We start from the raw sequence: 19,241 nt of genomic DNA, 5'->3' as shown, positions 1-19,241 counted from the left end.
CTGGATGAAGAAATATAGGGGGGAAATCAAATGGAGTTCCCCTGTATTTCTTTAACAGTATTTCATTTAACCAGCACCGGGCTCCAACAGCCAGTGGTGCCATTTCACAGCCAAAATATGGCACCCTGACTGGTCAGCCTGGGCCAGGTCCCTGGGGGATTGGGGAACTCCCCCAATGAAGGCCCTCTCCAGCTCGGGATGTCAGGCAGATGGTAAAAAAAGTGTAAAAATGAGTGTTAACAATAGATATTGGGTTCTGTAGTAGAACTACAGGGCCCAGCAATCCACCTCCACATGCTGAGACTTGGAGAACCACAAACCCCAACATGTGGGGTATTAATGGGCCCACTTTGACTTGTAGTCCTACTTTAAGACACTATTTCAAGTGACTTAAAGGCAGGAAAGCAATGTATCAAAGCAATGAGGAAGGCTAGTCAGATGCTTGGTTGCATAGGGAGAGGAATCAGTAGCAGAAAAAAATCCATAATAATGCCACTGTATAGGTCATTGGTACGACCTCATCTGGAATACTGTGTCCAGTTCTGGAGGCCATATCTTCAGAAGGATATAAATACATTGGAGAGTGTACAAAGAAGGGCAAATAAAATGGTGCATGGCCTACATCACAAAACATACCTGTATAGACTAAAATATCTTAACATGTATAGTTTGGAGCAGAGAAGGGAAAGGGGGGACATGATAGAAAACTTCAAATATATCAAGGGCTTTAACATAGTACAGGAGGGAAATTTTCTTCACAGGAAGAGAAGTAATAGAACACGAGGACATGCACTGAAGCTGGAGGGAGGTAGGTTCAGGGGAAATGTTAGAAAGAATTACTTCACAGAAAGGGTAGTGGATAAGTGGAATAGCCTCCCATCAGAGGTGGTAGAGGCTAAGACAGTAGAACAATGTAAACATGCTTGGGATAGGCATATGAATATCCTTACAAAGAAATAAGGATCAAAAAGGGTTGAGATTACCTGAAGGATAAAAAAGGGGCAGACTAGATGGGCCAAATGGTTCTTCTCTGCTGTCAAATTCTATGTTTCTATGTTACAGAACCAATACCCAAAGAACACACACACACACCGATTAAAGTAAAACTTTATTACACCCCATATAAATCCATACTCACCTATAGGGTCCCCTGTAGGTCTGTCCTCTTCTCCAGTAGATAATCCATAGGGTAGCTGTGAAAACAGATATATACTCACATGCCTAGCTTCCACGGCTGTGACAAAAAAAAAACTGTTGACACTTGCAGCCCCTCCCCGAGAATGAGGGAATTTGTCCCTGGGTCTTTCCTCAGCCAATCAAGAGCAGGCTCCGGGGGTGCTATGCACCTGATAAACTCTGTGCATCTACATAGAAGCCCATGTTGTGAATTTAACATGAGAGTCTATGATGCAGACTTGCCTACCCTCCCGCATTTAGCGGGAGGCTCCCGGTTTTTACAGGAGCCTCCCGCTGCCCCGCAAACCTGCCCCTTCCTCCCGGTTTTTGCGCGGCCTTCAGCACAATCCCGACTGCGCATGTGCGCGCACCGCTTCCGGGGGACCTGCACGGCGCACGCCATGATGACAGCCAGCCACCGCAGGGTTGTGGCCGACTGACGTGCTGTATTGGGAGGAAGAGGAAGTCCGTGCATGCAGCTAAAGGAACAGGAGAGCTCGTCAGCCAGGGCTTCGCTGATGCTGGCCCCGCCCACCCACTCACACAGTGAGCTCCGTGCAATGCTGTTCCTGGAAGTTCCTGGCCTGCTCCTGTCACTGGCTGGCTGCTCTGTGCTGCATCCACGACTGCCAGCAGCTCCCTGCACCTCCCAGGAAGGGGCAACACAGCCAGGTGATTGCTGTGTACTGGGGGAGAGACGGGCTGTGTGTAATCTGGCACTTGTAGGATTTACTGTGGGGCTATGTGTACTAGTCTGGGGGAGAGGGGGCTGTAATATGACTGTGGGTACTCTGTGTAATGTGTGTGTGGGGGGGCTGTGTATAATGTCATATGGGGGTGCTGTGTATAATGTCATACGGGGGGGGGGCTGTGTATAATGTAACACTGGGGGGGGCGTGTATAATGTAATATGGGGAACTGTGTATAATGTAACATGGGGGGGCTGTGTATAATGTAACATGGGTGGACTGTGTATAATGTAACATGGGTGGACTGTGTATAATGTAATATAGGGTGGGCTGTGCATAATGTAATATGGGGGGGCTGTGTATAATGTCATACGGGTGGGCTGTGTATAATGTCATACGGGGGGCTGTGTATAATGTAACACTGGGGGGACTGTGTATAATGTAACATGGGGGGACTGTGTATAATGTAACATGGGGGGGGCTGTGTATAATGTAACACTGGGGGGACTGTGTATAATGTAACATGGGGGGACTGTGTATAATGTAATATGGGGGGGCTGTGTATAATGTAAAATGGGGGGGGGCTGTGTGTATAATGTAAAATGGGGGGACTGTGTATAATGTAATATAGGGTGGGCTGTGCATAATGTAATATGGAGGGGCTGTGTATAATGTAACACTGGGGGGACTGTGTATAATGTAACATGGGGGGCTGTGTATAATGTAACATGGGGGGCTGTGTAAAATGTAACATGGGGGGCTGTGTAAAATGTAACATGGGGGGGACTGTGTATAATGTAATATGGGTGCTGTGTATTATGTAACATGGGGGTCTGTGCATAATGTAATATGGGGGGACTGTGTATAATGTGACATGGGGTGCTTTAGTACTATAGCATACCTCCCAATTGTCCCAATTACAGCAGGACAGTCCCGCTATTTGGAGACTGACCCGCTGTCCTTGCCGCGTGGGTAATTGGGGGGAGCCTAAGTTCACCGCTGCTTTGCTCTGCAGAGCAGCTGGTGATCGCTGAAATGATGCTGTAAGCCTGCACATGGCATCTCTTCAGCGCAGGGATGGAGGGAGTGCAGGCAGGGAGCTGCCCAGCTGCTAGGAATGATGAAAATGGGGGTCGTGGTGCTAGTCCATGCCCTCTTCCCAAGGCCACATCCACCTGGTGTGTAGCTCCGCCCATTATTATTATAAGGCGCGGCAGGTCGCAGTTTGAGATGGCACAGCGCATTTTACTAGCACCTGGAATCTCCCTGAAACTAGTTTTCAAAAGTAGGCAAGTATGCTATGATGGGAATTCATTCGTATAGCCAAATTCGGCTGAAGTTGCCATTTGTAAAAACGTCAATTCAGCCAAACTCTGCAGATTGTAAATTAGCCAAGCACTGGGTCCCGGCTGTATTTAACATTGAATGGGTACGAATGGGTACCCCCTTAAGGCCCCCATACACTAGGAGATATGGGCATGATTTCATCCGATTCGGAGGAATCGTGCCGTGAAATCGGCCCAAATCGCACATGTAGATATCCCGTCCGACCCGATGCGCGGTCCCATGCGCATCGGAGTTTGGAGGTCGGAGGAGCTGCACATAAGATTAGCTAAATCATATGTGCAGCCCGGAGCCATGTGGGCGGTTGATGGCAGCGGGCGGGAGATGCCGGGCAGAGGAGGAAGCTTCTGCCATCAGGTACTGGGAACACAAGCGGGATGGAGGGAGCAACGCGGGCTGCGCAGGGAGCCGCTGCCTTCAATGGGAGCAGGGGGGCTGCGCAGGGAGCCGGGCAGGAGGAGACGCTGCCCGGCTGCTGGGCAGGGCAGGAGCAGAGCACTTAAAAAAAGAAAAGCCCCACACTAAGGGTTGAGGCCACACATACATGCGTAATATGAAGTTAGAGCTTTACCTAGCTACAGGGGCGGATTGGCCTACCGGGAAACCGGGCTGTTTCCCGGTGGGCCAGCATATTTTTTGTGTGACAGGCCGCCCTCCCTCCGTTACAGGGCCGGCCGCGGCATCTACGTACATTTTGCCCTGAGTAAAGATGGCCGCGGCCGGCCTCGAGCTTTGCCAAAGTTAAAATGGCCGCGGGAGCGCTGGTGCGCATGCGCGGCGCACACAGCTGCTCCCGCGGTCCAGTCAGAGGCTGCCGCTTTGCCGTCCTGGTCCTGCTCTGGCCGCCCGCCCTCCCTCCCTCCTTTACAGGGCCGGCCGCGGCATCTACATGAACTTTGCCCTGAGTAAAGATGGGCGCGGCCGGCCTCGAGTTTGGCATAGTTAAAATGGCCGCGGGAGCACTGGTGCGCAGGCGCACGCAGCTGCTCCCGCGGTCCAGAGGCTTCAACTTCTGGCTCTCTGCCCAGTGCCCACGTGATCCAGCCTTCCCAGCAGCGCGCAGGATTGTTGTTGGGGCTGGATCTGATGGGCGTCAGCAGCAGGACTAGAGAGTACTCAGCACAGCAGCACGCAGCAGAGGAGCAGCTCGTAACAGCAGGCAGCACGCACCAAGGGTAAACTAGGGGTACTAAGGGCACTGGCAGAATTTATATATAAATATACGGCGTGTGGTATATGTATAATGGGCATCACGTTGTGCGGCATATGTATAATGGGGCATCACGGTGTGTGGCATATGTATAATGGCATCTTGGTGTGCGGCATATGTATAATGGCATCATGGTGTGTGGCATATGTATAATGGGCATCACGGTGTGTGGCATATGTATAATGGGCATCACGGTGTGCGGCATATGTATAATGGGCATCACGGTGTGTGGCATATGTATAATGGGCATCACGGTGTGCGGCATATGTATAATGGGCATCACGGTGTGCGGCATATGTATAATGGGCATCACGGTGTGCGGCATATGTATAATGGGCATCACGGTGTGCGGCATATGTATAATGGGCATCACGGTGTGCGGCATATGTATAATGGGAATCACGGTGTGCGGCATATGTATAATGGGCATCACGGTGTGTGGCATATGTATAATGGGCATCACGGTGTGTGGCATATGTATAATGGGCATCACGGTGTGTGGCATATGTATAATGGGCATCACGGTGTGTGGCATATGTATAATGGGCATCACGGTGTGTGGCATATGTATAATGGGCATCACTGTCTCCCCTCCTTGCATCCTCCACCACTATGTGACTCCCCTCCCTGCATCCCCTGCCACTCTGCATTCCCCCTCCTACCCTGCATCCTGTGCCACCATGCCCCCCTCACACTCTGCGTCCTTTGCCACCCTGCGTAAGTCCTCACTCCCTTCGTTCTCAGCCACTCTGCATCTCCCCTCCCAGCATTCTACGCCACCCTCCATCCCCCCTCCCTCCCTGCATCCTCTTCCACCCTGCCACTCTACTGTGTTGGGAGACCCCCTGTCACACACCCCCCCCCCCCCCTGTCTCTATCTCCCCAGCCCCACAGGCTGCAGGATAAACGCTGTACGCATGCGCCTATTCTGCAGCGTGAGGGGCTGGGGACATAGCCAGCAGCCCGTTGAAATAGGCCACACCCCCATATTGATAGCCCCCCCCCAAAAAAAATCGGGTGCGCCGCAACAACACTCTCCCCCCCCTTCCCATTAGGGCTGCTTCAAGATATTTCCCGGGCTGGTTTTAATTCCCAATCCGCCCCTGCCTAGCTAGTAAAGCCAAGTTTTTAAACCTTTATTCTCCTTACTCTCATTTCATGTATTATGTCCACCACTAGATGTCAGCACTGTATCACTTGTTGTTTTATTGCTGTGTTGCCGTTTTTTTCACTAATGTTTGCATCCTCATATTTCAGGTGCTGTGTCCTGGATGCTTTTTGCACAAAACTGACATGCTATCCCATGTATGCATTATATGTTTTTCACACACTCTGTATGTGTGCTCTAACGTCTTGTATGCCCTCCACAGCCCGCCCCACGTGACCGCATGTCAGCCCCGCTCTGATGCGCCTGAGGGACGACACTGTCAGTCACGGTGACGTCATCGAGGTGCGATCGATCCCGGAAGCCAGCCCAGCGGTTCCCGTGTGTGAGCACAAGCTGCAGGAGGGGGTAAGTACCTGAGCCTTTATATTTCACTGTCACTGTATCATTTGTTGTTACACCATTTACCTGTCCTGACGAAGGGGGAGACCCCGAAACCTTGGTGCTTTATGATTGAATAAACCAGTCCACTCTTCACCAAATTGAGAGTCCCTGAGTGCCCTTTCCTTCAGAGTATATATATATATATATATATATATATATATATATATATAATATATATATATATATATATAGATAGATAGTTCGTTAGATAGATAGATAGATAGATAGATAGATAGATAGATAGATAGATAGGATAGTAGGTAACAGAGCCCATAGTATGAGATTCCATCACCAAAACCGGTATAAAGAACCGTAATGCAAATCACTGTTCAACAGTTTTAATACAAATTTATATAAAAAACACAAGATAAAAGCATTTTTCTCATCCGTATAGAGTCAATTCGGTTCAACAAGTACAAGGAATAAACCCAACGCGTTTCGTCGTAAACGACTAGGGCGTGGAGGGAGAATAAAAGTGTGCCGAACAGACGTGGTGCTACGTTTCAGTGTCCATGTCAACTGTATTAACATTCGGCTAAAAAAAAACTGTGAAAAACCACATGTCGACCTTTTCACTGTCGACCTTGCCCATGTCGTCCTAATGCTTGTGTCGACCTAATGACCTGTCGACATAGACCCATGTCGACCTTTCTGCATGTCAACCTAATGGTATCGACCCAATGCTTGTGGACCAACTTCTTGTAGACCTAATGATCCATACCCGTTAGTTGTTTATTATCTCTTCTCTTAACGTGCCACAAGTTTTTTTTTTTTTTTACTAAATTGATGTAACAAACTTTTCTACCATCTAATATGCCTTTACAGTATAAATAAGTCAGTGGTGGTTTATAGGTCATCTAAATCCCCAAATTTACATTTTCATATTCTGTAAAAGGGTTTGGATATAGGACAAAAATCTGAAATAATAAAGCATGCTATGTCAGTTATTATTGCTGAGAGTTTACTTGCCGCATTTCTGTATTTGAATCCACAAATATGCAGAAGCTGATTTAAAGTGATGAAAAAATAAAGTGAATTTACTTGGATACTTTAACGCATGCATGTCCAAACTATGGCCCCCCAGCTGTTGTGAATATACAAGTCCCATCATGTCTTGCTCCAGTTTTGCTATTAGGGAATGTAAAAACTATGGCAAGGCATGCTGGGATTTGTAGGCATGTCCAAACTATGGAGGGCCCTAGTTTGGACATGCCTGCTTTAACGGGTCAGTGAAACTTTCAGGTGACCAGAAGTTCCGTCTCTGTGCCGAGTCCCCGAGCACACCATGGTGACATAGCACTTGCTGAGAAGTGCCTCCAGAGTGGCTGGCATGGCGTGCACACCTGATGGCACGTGGTTAGTACAGGACTGTCCTGATTAGACTTGGAGGTGGGGTTTGATGCTGTTTTTGCGCGGCTTTGTGTAGTGTATGTCATGTGTCCCTGAAGAGGAGGTTAACGTTGTTGGAATTAATATCAATGAGTTGGATGTAACTGTGAACATTTTAACAAAAATGATCATCTTAGCAGCTCTTCCAACACACCCATGAGGTGGCTGCTAGGTGTCGTTTTTTTTTTGGGGGTGTCGCCAGTAGCCATAATCCCCAGCTTTTGCGTCAGTGACGCCACTGTCAGGTAGAGCTGCATCTAATGAATGCCGGATTGTTTCCTCCCTTTTATCATTTTCCTTTTCCTAATTTCTGGAAGTACTGTAGTTTAAATGTTCCAGGGGGAAATTTACTAAGATGTGTATTCTACTTCACATGTGATGTTGCTATGAGCAACCAATCAATCCTGTCTACTATCTTCTAGGCTGCATCTAATAAATCTGGATCCAGTCGCCTTCGTTTGTTGGTGATATGTGGTTCCAACGGCTCATGACATTTCCTTTTCCGATTTTCTGGAAGTGGTGTAAACTTTCCAGTTTCTATGCTGCAGCAAATTAAATCTGGATCCAGTCGCCTCCGTTTGTTGGCGATTTGTGGTTCCAACGGTTCATGGCATTTCCTTTTCCGATTTTCTGGAAGTGGTGTAAATTTTCCAGTTTCTATGCTGCAGCAAATTAAATCTGGATCCAGTCGCCTCCGTTTGTTGGCGATTTGTGGTTCCAACGGTTCATGGCATTTCCTTTTCCTAGTTTTAGGAAATGGTGTAAATTTTTCATCTTCCAGGCACTTTATGAGATGTTGCCTCATTAATGGCACATTGTAGGTGCAGCTGGAGATATTGCCAGTGAACAATATTTCTACAACATTTGCTATAGCATACAGTATATACCACAATCCATTGTGCTCTTCCCCTGTTTATCTGCATTCATAATTCGCAAATGCCTCTGCTCCTCTGGAACATTACAATAGAAGGCATACAGATGATTGTTGTAAGAGTCGCCAAACTTAAATGTATCACTATCCACAATGTAGATCTTTCCATCCACAAAATATGATACGAATGCGTGAGATCCCTTGACATCATTATACACTACATGAATCTGCACTGCTGGCTCAGACAGGGGAGTGAAGGAGCTAGCAAATCCTTTTGCCAAATCTTGCAGGCCATTGACCTTAAATTGTTTGCGCAATATGCACTGAGCAGCATCTAAAATCCTGACATTGACACCTCTGGTGCCTTCCAGGCGGAGCCTGTCACTTTGAAACAGCCCTAAATAAGGCTGCCACATGTTATTGAAATGAGAAAACGCGTATGTATATCTACACAGATATGTATCAACCACACAGCTCACTCTCATCAAATTACTGATTGTGCTTCAGCAAGCACAGCCTTTTTTATGACCTCTGAGTGACATCACAAAGGCTGCCTGTGACATCATCAGCCTCACTGTGCCTGTGACATCATCAGCCTCATTGTGCCTGTGACATCATCAGCCTCACTGTGCCTACATTCCACTACTGAATGTAATCATTTGTGATTTATTATAAAGTTTATTTACCAGGGCTAGAAAGGGCACAGGGTAATGGCCATCCCCCACTAGCATGCAGGAATAGCCAATCATTATTTTGTGGGTAAGACAAACTGAGGAGGAGGCTGAGACATATGAAAAGGAGCAATGATCGATAAGAAGATGAGAGGAAAGGAGGGGGCTACAGGTGAAGGGATGCAATGAGAAGAAAGAAAGGGAGAGAAAGAAGAGAGATGTAAATATAGGCCACGGCTACGCAGCAGCTGTGGGGGCCACATGTTAAACACTCCTGATGTAGGCCAAACCAGAGCTTTGCAGAGGGTAGGGTGATATTTAGCCACCCATCTTGTCATTGTTAGCTCAGAGATAGAAGGGGGCATGCTGTGAGGCCAGGCCCCCCTGACTTGTTGCACACTCCTGTAAGTCCTGGCACCCTTTTTTGCGCATGTACACTGAAAGGGCAGGGCTGCAAGCAATCTGTCCACGGCCATTACTATGTTGTTTAGTAAGGCAGTTTATTCACTTTATGTTCCAAGATAAGATAGAAGAATTGAGGAGGATTTTCACAATATGTCTTAAAGTAGCCTTGTGGTAGCTACAGTAGTAAGCACTGTCCAGATATTCCGTATAAAGAACATTATTGCTCTTCCAGCTCGCAGACTGTGCTATACTCATTATGACGACCACTCAGTCCTCAAGCACAGTACTTGTGGGTTGACTTGAGTTTTGTCTCCTTGTATGTTGGTATTGCCCATGGCACAGTCTCGCTGCTTATCTGGGTTCAAACAGACAGAACCTTTGAGGCAATTGGCAATATGCCTATGGAACAGTTGTGAATGCCCTCATGCAAAAAAAATCATTGCACATATTTTTGTAGCTGCCCATCATAAAAATAGTATCACACTAGTTATACTGGCAATTTATCTTCCGCTTACTCATTATGTCTAATGACACACAGCTACAAGTGTCCATTGTCAACTGTGGTAGAAGGCAAGAGAACGGAGACATTTTCACAAGTTTTAGGAGCCCATTTATTAATGTGTACTGGCAGTTATTAGCTGCAAAAACTAAGTATCCCCCCTCGACTAAATGTCATAGATACCTGATGCTCCATTCTGCCTGCAGCAGCATCTTCCCATAGGATTCTCTGGGGGAGTGCGATGGCATAACTCACAACATGACCCATTCCAGGAGGGACAAGATGCTCTGTTTCTGGACATTAAGTTTGCAGTTGCAGAGTTGCAGGGCTGCAGCACAGTCCAAAATTCAGATAGGGGTGACCCACCAACTGCCACCCTAAACAGCACAGTCCAGACTCACTGGGAGGTAGGGTTCCTCTTGGATTTCCGGGATTCTCACGTTTTTGGTGGCAACCCTCCAGGAGGCTTTACCAGTCTCCCGGATTCCGGGATTCTCCCAGAATCCGGGTGTCTAAAAAAGCCTTCAGCGCCTCTCCCAAGTGGCCAGTACCGTACCGAGCCACCCTGCAGTCTGCCTGACGCTTGGGAGATGATGTCATCATCTCACGTCTTCGTCCTGCAGGCCCGCCGCCCGGCACCCTCCTCTCTGCTCCGGCAGGCTGGCAGCCCTCCTCTCAGGAGCCCCTGGTCCTCCATCCTGCTGTCTGCTGCCAGAAGCCCTGCCCAGCCCCTTACAGCCAGCCAGCGGGTGAATAATAAGGAGGCAGTGTGTGTGTGTGTATATATATATATATATATATATATATATATATAGTCTTTTGGGTTGTTCGGCACTCCGGACGATCAGTCACAGACCGCGGTGCCCTTAAAGCTTTAGATGCAATTGATCATATCCCCTGACCTGTGGCCAGGATCCGGGGAAGGAAAACGGCACTCGCGGATTTTGTAATTCAATTTTTATATGGTTCAAAGTGACATCATGTACAGCATTACCGACGTTTCAAGGCTGGTCAGCCTTTTCCTCAGGATGCGCTGTAAAGTGCAAATAGTGCCTGTGCAGTGATATAAACAGAGCATTCTGCTCTCTTACCTTATGTAGCTTGTCAGTGCAGCCTGTGTAGCTTCCCCGGCGTGTACGGGATCCAGCTTCCGGGACCTACGGTTCAGCCCACTGTGACGTCCGGCTGTTGTCATGGTAACCCGGGATGCCGGATACTCGGTCAGCCGGGTTTGCCGTGCATGTGCTCTAAGAATAAGACCAACAGAACAAAATGTTGGATACGTGATACAAACTAATAACATGATAAAAAAGTGCAAAGTGCAGCTACTACATAAGGTGCTTGGGTGCTAGTATTAAAAATTGTAAAAACGGGGCTCAGTACATTTACTTAGAATATCTAAAAATTAGCAACTTGCATTATGTGTACTTCAAAGCGCTCCTTTTTTCATCACTTATTATTGTTACACAATTAGATTATGAGACACTAATCAGGTTATATACCACTTTTATATATGTGTACCGATGTCAACACACTGTGTCGACAACCCTGATATTTGGTTATGTCTAGTGTTAAATCGCAATATTATACTCTTCACACAGAGTTCCTTTGAATAGACAAAAGTTAGATGTTCTATCGGACAGTTTAAACAAAAGTATTCCAGGCGATCATTTCGTTTAACCCTGTTGGTGCCATGGTGTTAAGCCGAAATATCCACTGCGACTCTCGTTGTGTCAGGAGTTTCTGTCTATCTCCTCCACGGCTCAATGGTGGGATATGGTCTATGATTTTGCATTTCAGGTTAGCTAAGGTATGTCCACTGTTTTTAAAATGCCGGGCTACTGGTTGGTTAATGTCCTTTCCTTGGAGGCTTGCTGTAATTGCCGATCGATGTAATGCCATCCGAACCCTTAAATTTACTATAGTTTGGCCGACATAGTATTTGCCACATGGACACATTATAATATAAATTATAAATGGAGTTCTACAATTCACAACGTGGTTGAATTTATATATCTGGCCGGTAAGTGGGTGTTTTTGAAGGTAGGACCTGCTTCTACATGGTTGCAGGTCGTACAAGAAGGGCACTTGTAGCACCCGTTTTTTTTTTTGCTGGATGTTAAATAGAGTGGGTGCTGGCGGTTTTGTTATATTAGTTCTTACCAGCATGTCCTGCAAATTTCAACCTCTTCTGTAGCTGGGCATGATGTCACTTTGAACCATATAAAAATTGAATTACAAAATCCGCGAGTGCCGTTTTCCTTCCCCGGATCCTGGCCACAGGTCAGGGGATATGATCAATTATATATATATATATATATATATATATATATATATATATATATATATATATACACATACACACACTGCCTCCTTATATATATATATATATATATATATATATATATATATATATATATATATATATATATATATAAATTCACACTCAATCCAATCTAATACCCAATCCACGTAGCGGGCAGATAGAGAAAAGAAGGACCAGCACTCGTTTGTAGATGAAGAAAGGTGGTTTGTATTTCCAGGATAAGCATGTTTAAACAAACAATAAAGACAGGTGACCCAACAGCCTTTTCAAGCAAGAGGTCCTGATTTTCGTCAGGGGTCACCCTAACTGCTCACCTATAAAAGCACAGTCTGCTGTGAGCTTCAGACTAGATAGCACGCCTGGAATCAAGCATAGATGTGATAGCAATGTGTATTGTAGCCATTTTGAGCGATAGTGTTAGGAACTGCAGAAAAGTGGGGTCCCGTGAAGGGGGCTGCAGGCTTAAATGCAATTCATGAACCAAATCTCCACTATTTATTATCAGTTAATTTAGTGTGTGCAGAGTCCCTACAATGTCTGTTTAAACAATGTGGTCACAAGCCATAGGGCACCCCAAAACTAGGAAAGGTGAGTGCTGATGTTTAGTATTTTATATATATATATATATATATATATATATATATATTGTAGGTAATCATGGTTATGCATTGATATTGTATATTTCAAATGTGTTATGTTTTTTACATGTATTGTTGAATGTGTTTTTAGCTGAGTTGTTTTAAATTGTTGATGTCCTGTCGCCTAGGCAACAGAACACCGCGTCTTCCCCTGGCCAGGCACGGAGTAGCTCTGCTGACTCCGGAACTTCCTGTGACGTCACCCGCCCGGTGAGAGAGGGCGGAAGTGCGACAGGGAGGAGAGGATCGGCGTGCTGCACGCGCCGAACTGGAGAAGGAGGCAGGCACTGATTTCAGTAAGGTATTTATGCACCATTATGCACTGTGTGTTTCACTTGTTGTAAAGGCTTGAGAAAGGGGTAATGCCCCGAAACGTTGCCGAATAAATTCACTTTTTTTTTTTTTCGAGAACGCAGCTGGAACATTTACTAGGAGGCACATGGATAAATTTACTAAGATGGGAGTTCTATTGAACGTGGGATATTGCCCATAGCAACCAATCAGATTTGACCTATTATCTTCTAGACAGCGCCAAATAACCCCATTTTAGTAAATTCACCCCACAGTCCCTGACTTAGGGGGAAATTTACTAAGAAGGCCGAGAATGAGCGGAATCGGCTACAATCGGGCCAAAGCTCGGGGGGAAGATTTAATTCTGCACTGAGTGTTCCTTTGTTCGTCTTTACAAAAAATATATTTTCTTTCTCTTTGTCAGTTATTCTTTATTTGTCATTATTGCTTTAGATTTCTCTCTTTCGTCTTTCGTCATTTCGTCATTTTCAGAAAGAGGTGGCGCTACCCATCTCTAATTGGATAAATTCATAATGGACAGAAGAAAAAGTAGTAGAGATATTTGGGGTGATTATTACATATTCTTAAAATTTTACTTTTATTGGTAATTTCTAATAAAGAGGTGTGCCAATCACACCCTCTATGTAAGACAATAGTAAAGATGTGCAAAAAAAAGTTTAAGAAAATGTGGTTAAAACTTAGATTTGGCTGCTCAGATACTGGGGCAGATGTATTAAGCCTTAACAAGAGATACATGCAAGTGTGATAAGGAGAGATAAACGTCCAGCCAATCAGCTCCTTACTGCCATGTTACAGGCTGTGTTTGGAAAAAGTCAGTAAGGAGCTGATTGGCTGGATGTTTATCTCTCCTTATCACCCTTGGATTTATCTCTTGTTAAGGCTTAATACATCTGCCCCAATATTTCCTGTAGATTTTATGTATTTGATATCCCCCATATTTGATAATCAATTCAGGAAATCCACTAATTAAGGCCCATGCAAAATAAAAAATAACCTTAAGGTGGACAGATTACTGCAATTTTTTTGCATATCTTTACTATTGTCTTACAAAGAGGGTGTGATTGGCACACCTCGTTTTTTGGAAATTACCAATAAAAGTAAAATGTTAAGAATATGTAATAATAAATTGGACGTTTTGCTAAAATATATTCTGAGCCCAAATATCTCTACTACTTTTTCTTTTGTCCATTATTAATTTACAAAGTTGACTGATTCTCTGGATTCTTATTTTCCGATGGTGCAGTGATTTGTTATTGGCCGGCCAAGTTTCCCTGCAGCCAAAGACAGACGAGCTTGAAGCAATGCACGGATCAGGTCAGATCCGGGCGATGCTTCTATGGAAAGATAGAAAAATAAATCATTTAAAAAATGACCTGCGCTCATTGAGCCGGTCCTGTATGAAGAAATATAGGGGGAAAATCAAATGGAGTTCCCCTGTATTTCTTTAACCGTATTTCATTAAACCAGCACCGGGCTCCAACAGCCAGTGGTGCCATGTCACAGCCAAAATATGGCACCCTGACTGGTCAGCCTGGGCCAGGTCCCTGGGGGAGTGGGGAACTCCCCCAATGAAGGCCCTCTCCAGCTCGGGATGTCAGGCAGATGGTAAAAACAGTGTAAAAATGAGTGTTAACAATAGATATTGGGTTCCATAGTAGAACTACAGGGCCCAGCAAGCCACCTCCACATGCTGAGACTTGGAGAACCACAAACCCCAACATGTGGGGTATTAATGGGCCCACTTTGACTTGTAGTCCTACTTTAAGACACTATTTCAAGTGACTTAAAGGCAGGTAGGCAATGTAGCAAAGCAATGAGGAAGGCTAGTCAGATGCTTGGTTGCATAGGGAGAGTAATCAGTAGCAGAAAAAAAGCCGTAATAATGCCACTGTATAGGTCATTGGTACGGCCTCATCTGGAATACTGTGTCCAGTTCTGGAGAGCATATCTTCAGAAGGATATAAATACATTGGAGAGTGTACAAAGAAGGGCAACTAAAATGGTGCATGGCCTACATCACAAAACGTACCAGGAAAGACTAAAATATCTTAACATGTATAGTTTGGAGCAGAGAAGGGAAAGGGGGGACATGATAGAAATCTTCAAATATATCAAGGGTTTTAACATAGTACAGGAGGGAAATTTTCTTCACAGGAAGAGAAGTAATAGAACACGAGGACATGCACTGAAGCTGGAGGGAGGTAGGTTCAGGGGAAATGTTAGAAAGAATTACTTCACAGAAAGGGTAGTGGATAAGTGGAATAGCCTCCCATCAGAGGTGGTAGAGGCTGACAGTAGAACAATGTAAACATGCTTGGGATAGGCATATGAATATCCTTACAAAGAAATAAGGATCAAAAAGGGTTGAGATTACCTGAAGGATAAAAAAGGGGCAGACTAGATGGGCCAAATGGTTCTTATCTGCTGTCAAATTCTATGTTTCTATGTTACAGAACCAATACCCAAAGAACACACACACCGATTAAAGTAAAACTTTATTACACCCCATATAAATCCATACTCACCTATAGGGTCCCCTGTAGGTCTGTCCTCTTCTCCAGTAGATAATCCATAGGGTAGCTGTGAAAACAGATATATACTCACATGCCTAGCTTCCACGGCTGTGACAAAAAAAAAACTGTTGACACTTGCAGCCCCTCCCCGAGAATGAGGGAATTTGTCCCTGGGTCTTTCCTCAGCCAATCAGGAGCAGGCTCCGGGGGTGCTCTGCACCTGATAGGCTCTGTGCATCTACATAGAAGCCCATGTTGTGAATTTAACATGAGAGTCTATGATGCAGACTTGCCTACCCTCCCGCATTTAGCGGGAGGCTCCCGGTTTTTACAGGAGCCTCCCGCTGCCCCGCAAACCTGCCCCTTCCTCCCAGTTTTTGCGCGGCCTTCAGCACAATCCCGACTGCGCATGCGTGCGCACCGCTTCCGGGGGACCTGCACGGCGCACGCCATGATGACAGCCGGCCACCGCAGGGTTGTGGCCGACTGACGTGCTGTATTGGGAGGAAGAGGAAGTCCGTGCATGCAGCTAAAGGAACAGGAGAGCTCGTCAGCCAGGGCTTTGCTGATGCTGGCCCCGCCCACCCACTCACACAGTGAGCTCCGTGCAATGCTGTTTCTGGAAGTTCCTGGCCTGCTCCTGTCACTGGCTGGCTGCTCTGTGCTGCATCCACGACTGCCAGCAGCTCCCTGCACCTCCCAGGAAGGGGCAACACAGCCAGGTGATTGCTGTGTACTGGGGGAGAGACGGGCTGTGTGTAATCTGGCACTTGTAGGATTTACTGTGGGGCTATGTGTACTAGTCTGGGGGAGAGGGGGCTGTAATATATGACTGTGGGTACTCTGTGTAATGTGTGTGTGGGGGGGCTGTGTATAATGTCATATGGGGGTGCTGTGTATAATGTCATACGGGGGGGGGGGCTGTGTATAATGTAACACTGGGGGGGGCTGTGTATAATGTAATATGGGGAACTGTGTATAATGTAACATGGGGGGGCTGTGTATAATGTAACATGGGTGGACTGTGTATAATGTAATATAGGGTGGGCTGTGCATAATGTAATATGGGGGGCTGTGTATAATGTCATATGGGTGGGCTGTGTATAATGTCATACGGGGGGCTGTGTATAATGTAACACTGGGGGGACTGTGTATAATGTAACATGGGGGGGACTATGTATAATGTAACATGGGGGGGGGCTGTGTATAATGTAACACTGGGGGGACTGTGTATAATGTAACATGGGGGGACTGTGTATAATGTAACATGGGGGGACTGTGTATAATGTAATATGGGGGGGCTGTGTATAATGTAAAATGGGGGGGGGCTGTGTATAATGTAAAATGGGGGGACTGTGTATAATGTAATATAGGGTGGGCTGTGCATAATGTAATATGGGGGGCTGTGTATAATGTAACACTGGGGGGACTGTGTATAATGTAACATGGGGGGCTGTGTATAATGTAACATGGGGGGCTGTGTAAAATGTAACATGGGGGGCTGTGTAAAATGTAACATGGGGGGGACTGTGTATAATGTAATATGGGTGCTGTGTATTATGTAACATGGGGGGCTGTGCATAATGTAATATGGGGGGACTGTGTATAATGTAACATGGGGTGCTTTAGTACTATAGCATACCTCCCAATTGTCCCAATTACAGCAGGACAGTCCCGCTATTTGGAGACTGACCCGCTGTCCTTGCCGCGTGGGTAATTGGGGGGAGCCTAAGTTCACCGCTGCTTTGCTCTGCAGAGCAGCTGGTGATCGCTGAAATGATGCTGTAAGCCTGCACATGGCATCTCTTCAGCGCAGGGATGGAGGGAGTGCAGGCAGGGAGCTGCCCAGCTGCTAGGAATGATGAAAATGGGGGTCGTGGTGCTAGTCCATGCCCTCTTCCCAAGGCCACACCCACCTGGTGTGTAGCTCCGCCCATTATTATTATAAGGCGCGGCAGGTCGCAGTTTGAGATGGCACAGCGCATTTTACTAGCACCTGGAATCTCCCTGAAACTAGTTTTCAAAAGTAGGCAAGTATGCTATGATGGGAATTCATTCGTATAGCCAAATTCGGCTGAAGTTGCCATTTGTAAAAACGTCAATTCAGCCAAACTCTGCAGATCGTAAATTAGCCAAGCACTGGGTCCCGGCTGTATTTAACATTGAATGGGTACGAATGGGTGCCCCCTTAAGGCCCCCATACACTAGGAGATATGGGCATGATTTCATCCGATTCGGAGGAATCGTGCCGTGAAATCGGCCCAAATCGCACATGTAGATATCCCGTCCGACCCGATGCGCGGTCCCATGCGCATCGGAGTTTGGAGGTCGGAGGAGCTGCACATAAGATTAGCTAAATCATATGTGCAGCCCGGAGCCATGTGGGCGGTTGATGGCAGCGGGCGGGAGATGCCGGGCAGAGGAGGAAGCTTCTGCCATCAGGTACTGGGAACACAAGCCGGGTGGAGGGAGCAACGCGGGCTGCGCAGGGAGCCGCTGCCTTCAATGGGAGCAGGGGGGCTGCGCAGGGAGCCGGGCAGGAGGAGACGCTGCCCGGCTGCTGGGCAGGGCAGGAGCAGAGCACTTAAAAAAAGAAAAGCCCCCACACTAAGGGTTGAGGCCACACACACATGCGTAATATGAAGTTAGAGATTTACCTAGCTACAGTGGCGGATTGGCCTACCGGGAAACCGGGCTGTTTCCCGGTGGGCCAGCATATTTTTTGTGTGACAGGCCGCCCTCCCTCCGTTACAGGGCCGGCCTCGAGTTTTGCCCTGAGTAAAGATGGCCGCGGCCGGCCTCGAGCTTTACCAAAGTTAAAATGGCCGCGGGAGCGCTGGTGCGCATGCGCGGCGCACACAGCTGCTCCCGCGGTCCAGTCAGAGGCTGCCGCTTTGCCGTCCTGTTCCTGCTCTGGCCGCACTCCCTCCCTCCTTTACAGGGCCAGCCGCGGCATCTACATGAACTTTGCCCTGAGTAAAGATGGGCGCGGCCGGCCTCGAGTTTGGCATAGTTAAAATGGCCGCGGGAGCACTGGTGCGCATGCGCAGGCGCATGCAGCTGCTCCCGCGGTCCAGAGGCTTCAACTTCTGGCTCTCTGCCCAGTGCCCACGTGATCCAGCCTTCCCAGCAGCGCGCAGGATTGTTGTTGGGGCTGGATCTGATGGGCGTCAGCAGCAGGACTAGAGAGTACTCAGCACAGCAGCACGCAGCAGAGGAGCAGCTCGTAACAGCAGGCAGCACGCACCAAGGGTAAACTAGGGGTACTAAGGGCACTGGCAGAATTTATATATAAATATACGGCGTGTGGTATATGTATAATGGGCATCACGTTGTGCGGCATATGTATAATGGGGCATCACGGTGTGTGGCATATGTATAATGGCATCTTGGTGTGCGGCATATGTATAATGGCATCATGGTGTGTGGCATATGTATAATGGGCATCACGGTGCGTGGCATATGTATAATGGGCATCACGGTGTGCGGCATATGTATAATGGGCATCACGGTGTGCGGCATATGTATAATGGGCATCACGGTGTGCGGCATATGTATAATGGGCATCACGGTGTGCGGCATATGTATAATGGGAATCACGGTGTGCGGCATATGTATAATGGGCATCACGGTGTGTGGCATATGTATA

General features: G+C 46.9%; 1 long non-coding RNA gene across 18 annotated transcripts in view; it reads left to right on the top strand.

Annotated features, from left to right (window-relative positions):
- The window catches only part of LOC146080110 (uncharacterized), a 180,916-nt gene that overhangs the window by 35,068 nt on the left and 126,607 nt on the right, over positions 1-19,241 (top strand). For 16 of the 18 annotated variants that reach the window (XR_014474823.1, XR_014474820.1, XR_014474824.1 and 13 more), the window contains 2 exons: positions 5,790-5,932; positions 12,896-13,068. This is a non-coding gene — a long non-coding RNA (uncharacterized LOC146080110). The remainder of the gene's footprint in view (positions 1-5,789; positions 5,933-12,895; positions 13,069-19,241) is intronic. The other 2 variants (XR_014474819.1, XR_014474822.1) reach the window with 2 other exon arrangements.

This window comes from Crinia signifera, chromosome 5 (assembly GCF_055691185.1).
Source record: "Crinia signifera chromosome 5, ASM5569118v1, whole genome shotgun sequence".
Classification (NCBI taxonomy): Eukaryota; Metazoa; Chordata; class Amphibia; order Anura; family Myobatrachidae; genus Crinia; species Crinia signifera.
Note: the sequence above shows the minus strand (reverse complement) of the source record. Positions and strands in the feature narration are given on the sequence as shown.